The following is a 13,853-nucleotide window of genomic DNA, read 5'->3' on the forward strand; positions in this document are numbered from 1 at the left end:
TGAGCTGCAGTTCTGTGTGCAAATTCCTTGTTGATGCCAGAGGTCAGAGGAGAATGGCCAGACTGGTTCCAGCTGATAGAAAGGCAACAGTAACTCAAATAACCACTCAATACAACTGAGGTCTGCAGAAGAGCATCTCTGAACGCACAACACGCTGAACCTTGATATTTTCTTGGCACACTTTGGGCTCATTAGTACCAATTGAGCATTGTGTCAACGTCACAGCCTGCCTGAGTACTGTTGCTGACCATGTCCATCCCTTTATGACCACAGTGTACACATCTTCTGATGGCTACTTCCAGCAGGATAACGCACCATGTCATAAAGCGTGAATCGTCTCAGACTGGTTTCTTGAACGTGACATTGAGTTCAATGTACTGAAATGGCCTCCTAAGTCATCAGAATTCAGTCCAATAGAGCACCTTTGGGATGTGGTGGAATGGGAGATTCATATCATGGATGTGCAGCTGACGAATCTGCAGCAACTGCCTGATGCTATCATGTCAATATGGATCAAAATCTCTAAGGAATATTTCCAGTATCTTGTTGAATCTTTGAAAGGATTAAGGCAGTTATGAAGGCAAAAGTGGGTCCAACCGGGTACTAGTAAGGTGTACCTAATAAAGGGGCGGGTGAGTGTATATTTACATTTGTAGTCAGAATTATTGGCCCCCCTTTATATTTCCCCCCAATTTCTGTTGAATAGAAAGAAGACATTTCTAAACATAATAGTTTTAATAACTCATTTTCAATAACTGATTTCTTTTATCTTTGCTATGATGACAGTAAATAATATTTATCAAGATATTTATCAAGATACTAGTATTCTGCTTAAAGTGACATTAAAGGCGTGACTAGGTTAATTAGGTTAACCAAGTGAGTTTGGGTATTATTTTAAATGATTGTATAACGATGGCTTGTTCTGTAGACAGTCTAAAAATAATATTGCTTAAGGGGGCTAATAATATTGACCATAGATATATATCTTTTTAAAATTGAAAGCTGCTTATATTCTTGCTAAGATAAAACAGATAAGAATTTCTCCATGAGAAAAAATGTTATCGGAAATACTGTGAAAAATTCCTTGTTCTGATAAACATCATTTTTGAAATATTTGAAAAAGATTCAGAGGAGGAACTCTGTTATTGAATGAAATGAAAGGAGACTTTGAGTGTTATAAATCAGTTAATCTAGCAAAAAAAAAATAAAAAATGTCTATAAATTACAACGAAACATCAAAAACTTGTTTACAAACAAATCCAATTAGAATCATTTGTGAATGACACAATATTTTGATCGATTGTGAGTACAAGGTTATGGAGGTTACAGCATGATCTGGTGCATGTTACTGGGAGAGTAGAGCATCACTCTAACACTGTCTTACTGTTTAATCAATTCACACTAATTAGATTGCATTAGATTTATTCAACTCATTCATTGTCATTGTGCAGAGTACAATGCTGAGTCAATAAACAAAAGCATTTATCAAGAAGTACACTACAATGACAATAAATGCTTTTACTCAGACATTGCTAGAACATTTCTAAAGTAAAGTGTTTTAAAGAAGAGGCAAGTAACACGTTGAATTGAACTCACAATCTAGGAGAAGAACAATTTAAATGCTTCGTTAAACATTCGATATAAGAAAATCAGAAAATAGTGAATAAAGAAAATTGTGTTGATCTAGCTACCTGGCAATGGGATTTATAGTTCCCAGCATGCTTTGCGTGGGATTAAATTAAGAAAGAGAAATGTTGACAATAAAAGTACTCTTAGGTGTTTAAAGTTAATAGAAAGACTTGTTTTGTTAGAGTTTAATCTTCACTTTAGTTTGAAAATTTTTATGTAATGATTTGAGTTTTGAGACTACCACCTTGCAGAAGCACCCATGCTTTGGATGTTGGCAGCCTAATTAGCAAAAATACAGCTTGTTGCATTGGTCAGTGAGCAATAGCTGTCCTAAAATTAGTTCTGAGATCAGTTTCAATCAAGTGCTTATGAAACTCATGAAATATGCTTAAAAAGGGCTCTTTTCATTCATTTATGATAACTTCACATAAAACTAAGAGACTTGTACGACACATAATAGACATACAGTAGGTGATATTTCAGACCGTTTAATTTAAGTTAAATAAAAATACAAATGTATTAAAATTGCATTTAATTGTGTAAATAATTTTTTAGTTGGTGCTAAGCAAATTTATTGGATGTAAATCCTGCCCTCAATTAAATAGAGTTCATGCAATGAGTTATTTAGCATGTAAAGAGAAGTAAACTACAATGACAATGAATGCTTACACTGGGACATTGCAAATGATTTTAATGTAAAGACGAGTTACAGGTTGAATTGTATATAGAATTAATATAAAAGGATTTATATATATATATATATATATATATATATATATATATATATATATAATTTTTTTTTACAACTTTGTCTTATAATATTTGTTGCACTATATTTCAAAATAATACTTTTATCTGTAATTTCTTTCTAAAAATGAAACGTTTTTAAACTACAAAAAGGCTTTTCTTACTTAGAGTTTCTTATTTATTTCAAATCCAAATATCTAGTAAATCTTAAATCAGTACCATTACTAGAAAAGCAAAAAATATTGTCTTGTTTTAAGAAATGATGAGTTTTTCCTTAAAACAATCAAAATAATCTGCCAATGAGCTGAGCAAAATAATCTAGTTTTTCATTTTGACATATTATTTTGCTTACCCCAGATTATATCGCTTAAGCTTTGACATATTATTTCTTAAAACAAGACATTTTTTGTTTGTCTAGAAAACGTTTTTTTGATTTAATACTTTATAGATATTTAGACTAGAAATGTGACAAAAAAAAAATCAAACAAAGAAAAGCATTTATTTGTAGTGCAGTAAATGAGTGTTTTGATAAGGTAACAAAACAGCGTCACTGGTCTGTCACTATTGCACAAGAGTGAGTGTAAATTATTTAGAATTTATCATGCAGCTGCTGTCAAATAGAGTAGAGCTGACTACTACTTTTTAAAAAATTTGTTGTGTGCCTTTATTGTGACAGGACAGTATATAAATAGGAAACAAAGTTTTGAAGATTGAGAAAGAGAGAGAACTTGAACTCAGGTTGCCTGAAGCACAATGTTGCTATATGTCAGATGACTCAGCCGACTCAACCTCAATGAAAATGTCTTAGATATCCTCTGACTTGATCCAGGACGCTGTTAAAAATAGGCTTTTGAGTCCAAAAGTTTGATGAGTTTCTTGAACGTGGGTCAGGATCGGTATTAGTAGGCTCAAGTCTTGTGTAATTTAAAGTAAATGTCAAATTTTAGTGATGAAGGAAAAACTGCTGTTTGACATTTCATCACAACTTTAGGTGTTTGTGTTAAGTGTGGTTTTGAGAAATGCACATACAGTACAGTGCTGTAGAAGAAACAAACCTGGCACAAACAATCCATCTTATAGATATGAGATGCAATAGGAAAAGCCATTTTTTTCATTGGACTGGACGTTCATGCAGGGCATTTCAGAAACACTTTGTCAAAAATTAGGTAAATAATGTTGTAGACAACACTAGCAAATCCATGATTTATTAGGCTAGAAATTTAATTATAATTAAGCTATCATGTTTATTTTTTTCAATCCACTGGTCACAGTTGAATGTCAAATTCAGACAATGATTTGGAGTAATAATGAATGTGATGTTACATGCCACTTTGTATCTAAATTAACCAGTTTTGCTACTTGAAAAAATTGACCTTGTTTATGAGTAGAACATTTTAACCTGCTGGATGTTTTAATGGTGCGAAGACTTTTTATACACTCACCGGACACTTTATTAGGTACACCTATCCAACTGCTCAATAACACAAATTTCTAATTACATGGCAGCAACTCAATACATTTAAGCATGTAAACATGTTCAATCTGCTGCAGTTTAAACCGAGCATCAGAATGGGGAAGAAAGGTGATTTAAGTGACTTTGAATGTGGCATGATTGTTGGTGCCAGACAGGCTGGTCTGAGTATTTCAGTAACTGCTGATCTGCTGGGATTTTCACACACAACCATCTTTAGGGTTTACAGCGAAGGGTCCGAAAAAGAAAAAATATCCAGTGAGCGGCAGTTCTGTGAGTGCAAAAGCCTTGTTGATTACAGAGGTCTAAGGAGAATAGCCAGACTGCTTCGAGCTGATAGAAAGGCAACAGTAACTCAAATAATCACTCGCTACAGCCGAGGTCTCTGAATGCACAACACGTCCAACCTTGAGACGGATGGGCTACAGCAGTGAAAGACGGCACCGAGTGCCCAACCTGTCAGATAAGAACAGGAAACTGAGGCTACAATTTGCACAGACTCACCAAAATTGGACAATAGAAGATTGGAAAAATGTTGCCTGTTCTGATGAGTCTCCTTTTCTGCTGCAACATTCAGATGGTAAGGTCAGAATTTGGCATCAACAACATGAAAGCATGGATCCATCCTGCCTTGTATCAACTGTTCAGGCTGGTGGTGTGGTGTAATGGGGTGGGGGATATTTTCTTGCCACACTTTGTGTCATTTAGTACCAATTAAGAATCGTGTCAACGCCACAGCCTGAGTATTGTTGCTGACCATGTCCATCCCATGACCACAGTGTACCCATCTTCTGATGACTACTTTCAGCAGTATAACAAGCCATGTCATAAAGCACGAATCATCTCAGACTGTTTTCTTGAACCTGAAAATTAGTTCACTGTACTCAAATGGCCTCCACAGTGACCGGATCTCAATCTAATAAAGCACCTCTGGGAGGTGATGGAACAGGAAATTTGCATCATGGACATGCAGCCGACAAATCTGCAATATCTATCTGCATGATGCTATCATGTCAATATGGACCAAAATGTCTGAGGAACATTTCCAGTATCTTGTTGAATCTATGCCATGAAGGATTAAGGGAGTTCTGAAGGCAAAAGCCGGTCCAACCCGGTACCTGTAAGGCGTACCTAATAAATTGACTGATGAGTGTATATCAACAGGCAAATTTGAATTCATCTCATGGCCCCTTAAATATTGACGTGGCTTTTAAAATAATTTTTTTTTGTCATTTTAGCATAATTTAAAATCTCATTTATCCCTGTAATGCCAAAGCTGAATTTGATAAATTACACCAGTCTTCACTGTCACATGATCGGAAATTATGCTTATTTGTTGCTCTTGTAGCATTTCTTATATTATTCTCAATGTTGCAGTGTTCCCATCTATTGATTTGTAGCCCATCAAGGTATGTGAACAATCTGGTCAATCTTAAACTACAGGCAAAATGCCAAAATGCAGTACTCTTCTCTTTGCAGTGGGTTACCTTGCCAGATGCATCCCGAGAGGCTTGATTAAATTCACACCCCCGTCTCCAGTCCCAGTGGAGTGAGCAGACTGAACTCATCGTACATGTGTGCAGAAAACTAAATGCTTACTGAGTGGCTGGAGAACGCAAGACTTAACTGCTCTCCTCATCTGGATGTCATGCAGAAAGTAGGGCATGCAGAAAAGGTACGACCATTATCCCTGAAAAAGGACACTAGTCCTGAGGTATACTTATCTTTTACGTCACTAAACGAAAGAAGCTGCAAATATATCTTCAAAACAAAATAGCTTATTTTATCTATATATATGCCTGTTGAGAAAAAACCCTTCAGGCAAAGTCAGGGTTTTTTAAACTCTTGCCCTTTTTTGTGGTTGATAGGGCTTATATGTTAGATATAATAAATGTGCTGTCATATTTTATGCTGACTTAATTATCCTTTTCAAGAATTTAGCCTCGGGCTGCTCTTTCTCACATGCAGAGGCTAAGGATATGAAATTTAAATGGTATGAACCTTTACGTGCTGGGATCTGACACCTCTAAGTATATGTCCCTGTAGGGCTGGGCAATAAAAGCATCATAGTAATCATCGTAATGTCATTTTCATCCAATAAAACGAAAACAACACATGATCGATAAATGTTCATTATACACTAATGTTTATGCTTTAAAACCAGTGGCAGATCTAGACCAAAGTAACTTGGGGGCAGTCATCGATTTCGGGAGCATTTATCTCATCTTTCATTCAGAAAAATTAAATGTATTTTCCCACGCCAATTATTATTTCACATTTCACTCAGCAGTCTTTAGAAGTAAGCTAATGAAATATATTAACCCTAATCTGATTTCACCAAGCAGGACATGGATTAATATCTATGTTGATCCTGGAACAACATTCCAATCAGAATTAAGAGATGTGTTTACAGTTACACACACACACACGCACGCACACACACACACACACACACACACACACAAACACACACACATATATAAATATGGAAGAAAAATTTTAAGAAAAAATGCTTAAGAGGCTAATAACATTGCCCCTAAAATGGTTTTAAAAAATTTAAAACTGCTTTTATTCAAGTCAAAATAAAAAAAATAAGACTTTCTCCAGAAGAAAAGATATTATAGGAAATACTGTGAAAATTTCCTTGTTAAATGTTATTTGCCAATTATTCGAAAAAAAAAAAAAAATTCACAGGAGGGCTAATCATTTCGACTTAAACTTTATATTGTCATTGTTTTTAATATAAAGTTTTATTAAATTATATATTTTTAATTGCTGCTTATTCTAGAAAGTGCATAATCACGGTTGCTTTACATTTAATCCTAAAAATAACCACAATCATTATTTAGCAAACATGCATTATAAAAAAAAAAAAACTGAATAGTTTAAGTAAGTGAAATTCTGGGAGTTTTCCGGAAGACAGAACAATACAGGAGAAGGCAAGGAGATGGGTCTGAAATACGGGAGACTCCCGGGAAAAACGGGAGTGTTGGCAGGTATGGTGCTGCTGTGTCCGCCTAAATCCTCCAGATTACCAGCAGGGCTAATGGCTAACGTTAATGGCAGGGCAAGAGACCTGCTGCACTGAGTCTGCGTTCAGACCCGCCTTCTCTTTATGTTTCAGAGGAAATTGTCAACACATGGCTTTGCACCTCCACTGTTCTAGAGTCTAAAACATAAACACATGGACTATTTTATATTCAACAAATCAAATCAGAACTAAATGTTCTGCTAATAAATAAGTCCTATAAATGAACTGTTGCAAATTAACAACTTCCAATCAAGAGCAAAAACCTGCAGGAAATAGGCTTTTGTATTGTGATAATTACGAAAAAAACGTATCTTGATCGTTTTGTGGCCATATCACCCAAACATGATTTGAAATCTAATAATCTCATTTGTATGCTGTCATATTTATTAAACAATTCCCAAAGGACAAAGTTATTATTCTTTTCAAGAGTGTAGCCTCAGGCTACTGTTTCTTGCATGCCGAGACTAAGGATATGGTGTTGAAATTATAGAAACCTTTGCAAGCAGTTATCTGACACCAAGAACAAGTCCCTAGTTCCCTGCTGTTGGTTTGTAACCTTTCTCTGTCGCACCGGAGCTGTATCTAAGGTCTGTTTGTCTGTTTGGTTGATAGGAGTTTTGTTCCAGCACTAGCGAGGATGTTTTTCCAGGAACATGTCACGCTTGGACATTTGTCTGGGGAATATGTTCAGCACAAATGTGAAAAGGAACATCATGTTTTATTTTTTTTATATTCTGCTTTATGAGGAATCCATTAGTCATTTTTGTGACAGCTAATCAATTGGAGGCATTTTTAGACAATTTGACTACAGTAACAACCAAAAAAGCAGAGAACGAATTTAAACGTTGTTCCTAGCGCCAGCATTTTATAATAGTTTGTGAAGTTTTATTATTTATTTCTCTCCAAATTGCCCATCTTTTTTCTGAGCCATCTTTATACTCACATTCTGAGATATATTAGGTCAGGGAATGAAGTGAGCTGTCATTAAAATTGTCATCATCTCTATTTTACTGTCTCTCACTCTCATTTACTTCACCGGATAATGAAACAAAGAAATGAAATCTCGAGACTAATGCATCTCACATAATATACCAGAAACCATTAGTGGGAAAGAACATCCACTTCAGGATCCCTTGATATAATATAAAAGCTAAAATTAGAGGAGGAAAAAGCGTGGATAACTACAGTAGAAGAGCATAAGGTTCTCAATTTAACAAATAGTGACACTTTAATGTCTAGTAAGGTCTATCTTCAAGAGATTGTTCACTCTAAAATGAATATTTGCTGATAAATTACTCATTCTCAAGCCATCCAAGAAAGGTGATTTTTTTTTTCTTAAAGGAATAATTCACACAAAAATAAAAATTTTCACATTTCCTTTCTAATGAACTGGAAATATATTTTGCAGGAAACTCATACCCATTGACTTCTATAGTAGGAAAACTGGTGGTTACAGGTTTTCAACATTCTTTAAAAATATTTTCTTTTGTGCTCAACAGGAAAAAAATACTCAAACTGGTTCGAAACAAGTCAAGGGTGAGTAATTCTTTTTGGTAACTGGCCCTTTAAGTAGATAATTAAAGTATAAATTAGCAATTTAAGTGTTAACAAATTATTTCAATTTCGGCAAACTACAAACAGTGGGAAAATACGTATTGGACACGTCAACGTTTTTCTCAGAAAACATATTCCTAAAGGTACTGTTGACTTTAAATTTTCCCTAGATGTTGGTAACAACCGAAGAAACCCATATAGCAAAAAAAAAGGAAACAAATCTAATTTATTTACAAATTAAGTAAAAAATTATATGATGCAGGGAAAAAGTATTGAACACATGAAGAAAGGGAGGTCCAGAAAGGCAGTGAAAGCCCAGACAGCAGCTGAAATCTTTCAGTAGTTATTCAGCAACCCTCTGCCCTTCCTCATCGTAAATGAATATTATCTGCTTCATTCAAACATCTACATGACCAGGATGATGAAGATGAAACCAGGGTGGACATTTCAGCAACACAATGATCCAAAACACAGCCAAGGCAACTCTCAGATACTTCCAGAGAAAGAAAATCAAGCTGTAGAATGGCCCAGCCAATCACCTGAATTGAACCCAATAGAAAACACAAAATTAAAGATCAGATTTGAAGATTGACGAGACCCACAGAACTATCAAGATTTTTACACTCTGTTAAAGTCTGTGAAAAACTCACACCTGAGCAATGCGTGTGACTTCATTCTCCATATGAGAGGTGTCTTTAAGCTGCCATCACCAAAAAAGAATTTTATATGAAGTATTAAATATGTTTCAGTAGTTCAGTACTTCTACTACTTAGTACACAACTAATTTTTCAGATTTTTGTTTTGTTATATTTTTATGTTTGTATTGTTTGGGTTTTTACCAAAACCTGGTTCAATTTTATGTCATTAGCTTCTTTAAAAATATAATTCCCAGGAAAAAAACATGACATGTTCAATACTTATTTTCCCTACTATATTTAAGGATTTGTTACGGTTTGCATTACAATGTAAGTGCATTTGCTTTATAGAAAATTTGCAGATGATTTTTTCAGGTTCCAAGTTTTACAATACACATAAAATTACTTGTATAGTTCATACTAAAGCATTCTTGCACCATCAGTTATGAAATAAGGCATAGTGTAGAAATATTTTGGGTTTTAGGGTATCATATAAAATCACTTGTTCAAATCTGCTTATAAAACAAACTGTACTGAGCAATCTGCATATTATTTTGAAGGTGAACTGCTGTGACTGATTGTTTTCAATTTCTCAGCCACAGTCACTTTGACTTGGTAAATTAAAGTAAGCTTGTGCCCAAATATTAAAGCCCATTATGAATCAGCCACAGGGCAAACTCCAAGTAATTAATTCAAATATAATACAGTTTCTCGAGCTGGATTATTTTTTTATAATCACACTGCACCAACCTAAAAATAAATAATGACTCTGTCTAGGCATGGCAGGTCAAAACACATCAACATTTACTGTATGGGCAGTTAATAACATATTACATTGTGTTTAAAAAAAAACTTGATCTTGATTGATTGTTTTATGTTTTCCACAAAAATATTATGGAGCATATTGTATTATGAGAAATATTATAACTGTTTTGTGACAAGAGTCAAATCATGTAAGGTTTAACTACATAACTTTCTGCAAAAACATTACTCATATTACAGTTTATATTATAATTTAAAAAAAATTATATACTCACATAATAGTTTTCACATTAGTTGAAAAGTTTGGCAAAAGTTTTGTTAAAAAAAGAATGTTTTTAAAAAATTATTATTTACTGTATATTATGAAGGACATTTAAACATCTTGCATTTCACTGAATGGTTGTTTCAGTCTGTGCTTTAAAATAATTTTACTACTGACACTGATCTAAAATGCCTTCATTAAGTTGTTCAATGTTAAGTTCCCATTGTATCAACTGCACATTTTAAATGTACCACTACATAAGAGACCTGGAATATAATTACATAGAATTTTTAATTGCTTTTTTCTCTTTTTTTTTTTTATGCAATGCTGAATTAAAGCAGCACTTTTTATTTTTTGGGTCAATGATCCCTACAGACCTAATCCACTTGATTTGCACATCAATCTGTTCTTTTCTTTCTCAAATTCTTGCTGTTGTTTAATTCATCTTCAAGGAATTCGTCTCCTGTTATTATCTATTTAGGGCAAAAGTCAAAAGTTTTTTGTGGTGGTCCTCTCCTGTGGTGTAATTATACTAGATTAAAGCTTTGACCTAGGTCGTCTGACTCCTATTACTGACTGCTCTGGTGTCATGCCAACAGATGTCCATTTTGAGCTATGCAGAAATTTTGAGAAGTATTAAAGTGGTCATTTTTGCAAAACATAAACTACATTGCTCCAGATATGTTTCATTGCACATTTCAGATGACAAATCCACTAGAGGGCACTGTGTACATTTTTGAGAATCTGAAATACGTCACTTTGAGTGGGTTTTGTTTTGGGTTTCAGATATACGTCCTTCTTGTACACGTCTATGAGAAGACATGGCTTGTCAAATCAAATAGACAGCAAACCACTGACCTAAATCCAACCAGAAGTGCAAAAGCAAACATAGTTTTACATTGAGTTTATATCGTTTTTATCTCTTTTGGAGAACCGTGTTTCGCTGGATTTGAGCCCAAGAACTGTGCAACACCATACAAAGTGAGCTATTAAGCAAACTGACCACACAGGAAAAGTCGATCAAGGCTCATTGCGGATAGGTACCCATGTCTTCATTTCTAGGGACAGCAAAAAAGTAACCAGAGGTTACAGCTTCCAGTTTTTTTGCCAGAGGCTGCTGTGTAGACTTTTTGATGGTCTCAAATTTCTCTCGCTCACCGTCTTCTTGCATGAATTCACCAGCAGGTGCAATCTACTCTTTAGCTGACCAGGCCAGCTTGTTGTCGATGGAATGACTGTGCGTTCACGCCAAAGGCAGTAAGAGCGTCAAAGGTCGCTCTGGCCACCCTGGCAACAACGTTACCTGCCTTGAGTTCAGATGGCGAGACCATCAAAATTCGCTACACTGATCTCGAATTCCTGCATAATACATGCTTTCTTGTGTGAAAATGTTGCACACTTATCAAATTCAATTAACAATGGAAGATCAAGTTGCGTGTGGTGTGGCTTTGCTCCACTTAATTATCCAATGTGTCTATATGTCTGAAATATTCTCAAACAGCAATTATGTTTTGTATTGTCACTTAAGATTCCAGTTTTTTTTATATATAAATATATAACAATTATACACATGAGTAACACGCCAGCAACTTTTTAAATGTATGTTCCTGTAAGAAAACATTATAAATAATTATAAATTCAGCAACCACAATAATCAAACCCTTGGGAACAACTGTGATTCGAACCAAGGTTCACAGTGACTGTACTTTGAACTCCTCTCAAACAGTGGATGTCTACATTCCAATTGCTTACCGCCCAACCACATCATAGCTCATTACCATAAAGTTGACTTGATTTCAACTCTCCTTGACGCCCACACCGGCGAAGATACGGCACGCTGCTTGTCGCCACCAGCTCACATTGAAAATTAATGACTTCCAGCAACTTTGCCGCTGACTCACCCACCTCCTTCCCTAAACCCAACTGAAAGTGTTTTCAAAAGCAAAATAGAAAAAGAAAAGCCATCGCAACCTTGTGATTTCACCAGGTTTTTTGCTTATTTAATACTTAATTTAATTTTTTTTTTGCTTAGTTTTACCTGGTTTCGCGAACAATTCTTTGCTGTACTCAAATCCGGCCATTGCATCCCAAGTTCGATAACATACTGTATGCAGCAAACCACTGGGCAATCTGGTAACACCGGAAAAACTGTCCACATGGAGGTAAACCGTCAGCTGGTAGCACTAAAAGCAACAGAAGCCAGCATCAAGCCACCCCGTAATGTTTATTTTAAAGATGAAATGCAGCCAGATGTACCTCTGGCTACATATTTCACGCTCTCCATAAATGTAGACAGGGCTACGTATCCACAATGAGTCAGTGTTGGGAAACGTTCTATAGAGATGGATAGGTAAGGCAAACATATTTAATTACAAATCACAGACACTTTTAAGTTATTTTGTCATAATTATTTGGGAGTAAAATAATCTGTCGATAATGTCGCTGTAAATATCACTAGTGTATAAATGAGCTAAAGTTTTTCACCTTAACTGCCCCGTAGCGTTCATTTAACCTATAACTGCAGTCAAACGTAAATGTTAAAATACTTTTCACAAAAGTGCAGTTTCACAAAAACGTAGGCTGAAACTCCACAGAGCTTGTATTTCCAAAGAGCTTGTATTGCTTTAATTTGCTAATGGTCATTTCTAATATTTTGTCTGTCCAAGATTTGCTTGTCTTTGTTGTTTCTGGAGTGTCAGAATAGGTGTAAAGGCTCCATCCCCTTTTAGAAAAGAGCAGGGGCCTCATGTACGAAGACTTGCGTGGAAATCTTACTAAAACATTGCGTACGCACAAAGCTGTAAATGTGCGTACGCAGAAAAAATTTCAGATGTATGAAACACTGCGTACGCCGAATCTCACGCATATTCTTTTGTACATCCGAATGAACGTGAAACTGAGCGCAACATGCACGAGCGCAAAACCCCTCCCTGCCTCCTCCCCCGTATGAATATGCTAATGACTATGCTAATGGCAAAACCCAACGAAAAAGCAACGGCAAAATCAAGCAAAAAGAGAAACTTTGAACAGAATGTGAATTGGAGGTGCTGCTTTCGGAGGTAGACCGGAGAAAAGCGGTGTTATTTGCAAGTTTGTTCTCCGGAATTAACAACAAAAGAAAAAAATAGAGTAGGAGAGTTTAGCTGATACGGTTAACACAGTTGGGTCTGAACATCGCACTGAGAACATTTAAAAAAGAAATAGTGTGGTTTATATCTGTAAAATGTTGCAGTACCCTTAGCAGTGTCAGTGGCGCACCTCATAAAAAGCATATGATCATGTACTGACACGGTCGAGCACAATCTCGGTTCGAATCCAGCGTCTGATGAATTCTTTCTTCTTTTTTTTCCCGCTACTTATCAGATTTTGCCCACTATTTATCACGAGAAAGACAAGTAGGAATCATTAATAAGTTTGTGCATCATATTTTATTTGCACATTTATTGAATGGAAATGTTTCTGATTCACGCATGCAAATTCATCTTCAGATAGTGTCTTTATAGCAATGTGTGCGCGGTAGATTGCTCAGATTACATTGGGAAAACAGGCGACCGCTGCAAATTGTGCTTTAATGTTTAGCTGGTCAACTGTATGGTATGGAAATCTTACATACCTACTATATGAACCCGTCTCATACAGCTGCCATTGCAAGGATCAGACACTTTGTAGAGAAGAATTTAACACAACTGCCTCTAGGAGTCGCCAATGGAAATAAAACAGACACGCACAAAAAATGTGCGTACGCCTGCCAGAAAGCTGCCG

General features: G+C 35.6%; 1 protein-coding gene across 2 annotated transcripts in view; it reads left to right on the forward strand.

Moving 5' to 3' along the window:
- Positions 1 to 13,853, forward strand: part of npy2rl (neuropeptide Y receptor Y2, like) — an 87,081-nt gene that overhangs the window by 22,023 nt on the left and 51,205 nt on the right. For both annotated transcript variants that reach the window (XM_073949194.1, XM_073949193.1), the window contains 2 exons: positions 5,327 to 5,522; positions 8,378 to 8,414. The gene's annotated coding sequence lies outside the window, so the exon portion shown is untranslated. The remainder of the gene's footprint in view (positions 1 to 5,326; positions 5,523 to 8,377; positions 8,415 to 13,853) is intronic.

This window comes from Danio rerio, chromosome 1 (assembly GCF_049306965.1).
Source record: "Danio rerio strain Tuebingen ecotype United States chromosome 1, GRCz12tu, whole genome shotgun sequence".
NCBI classification, from domain to species: Eukaryota; Metazoa; Chordata; class Actinopteri; order Cypriniformes; family Danionidae; genus Danio; species Danio rerio.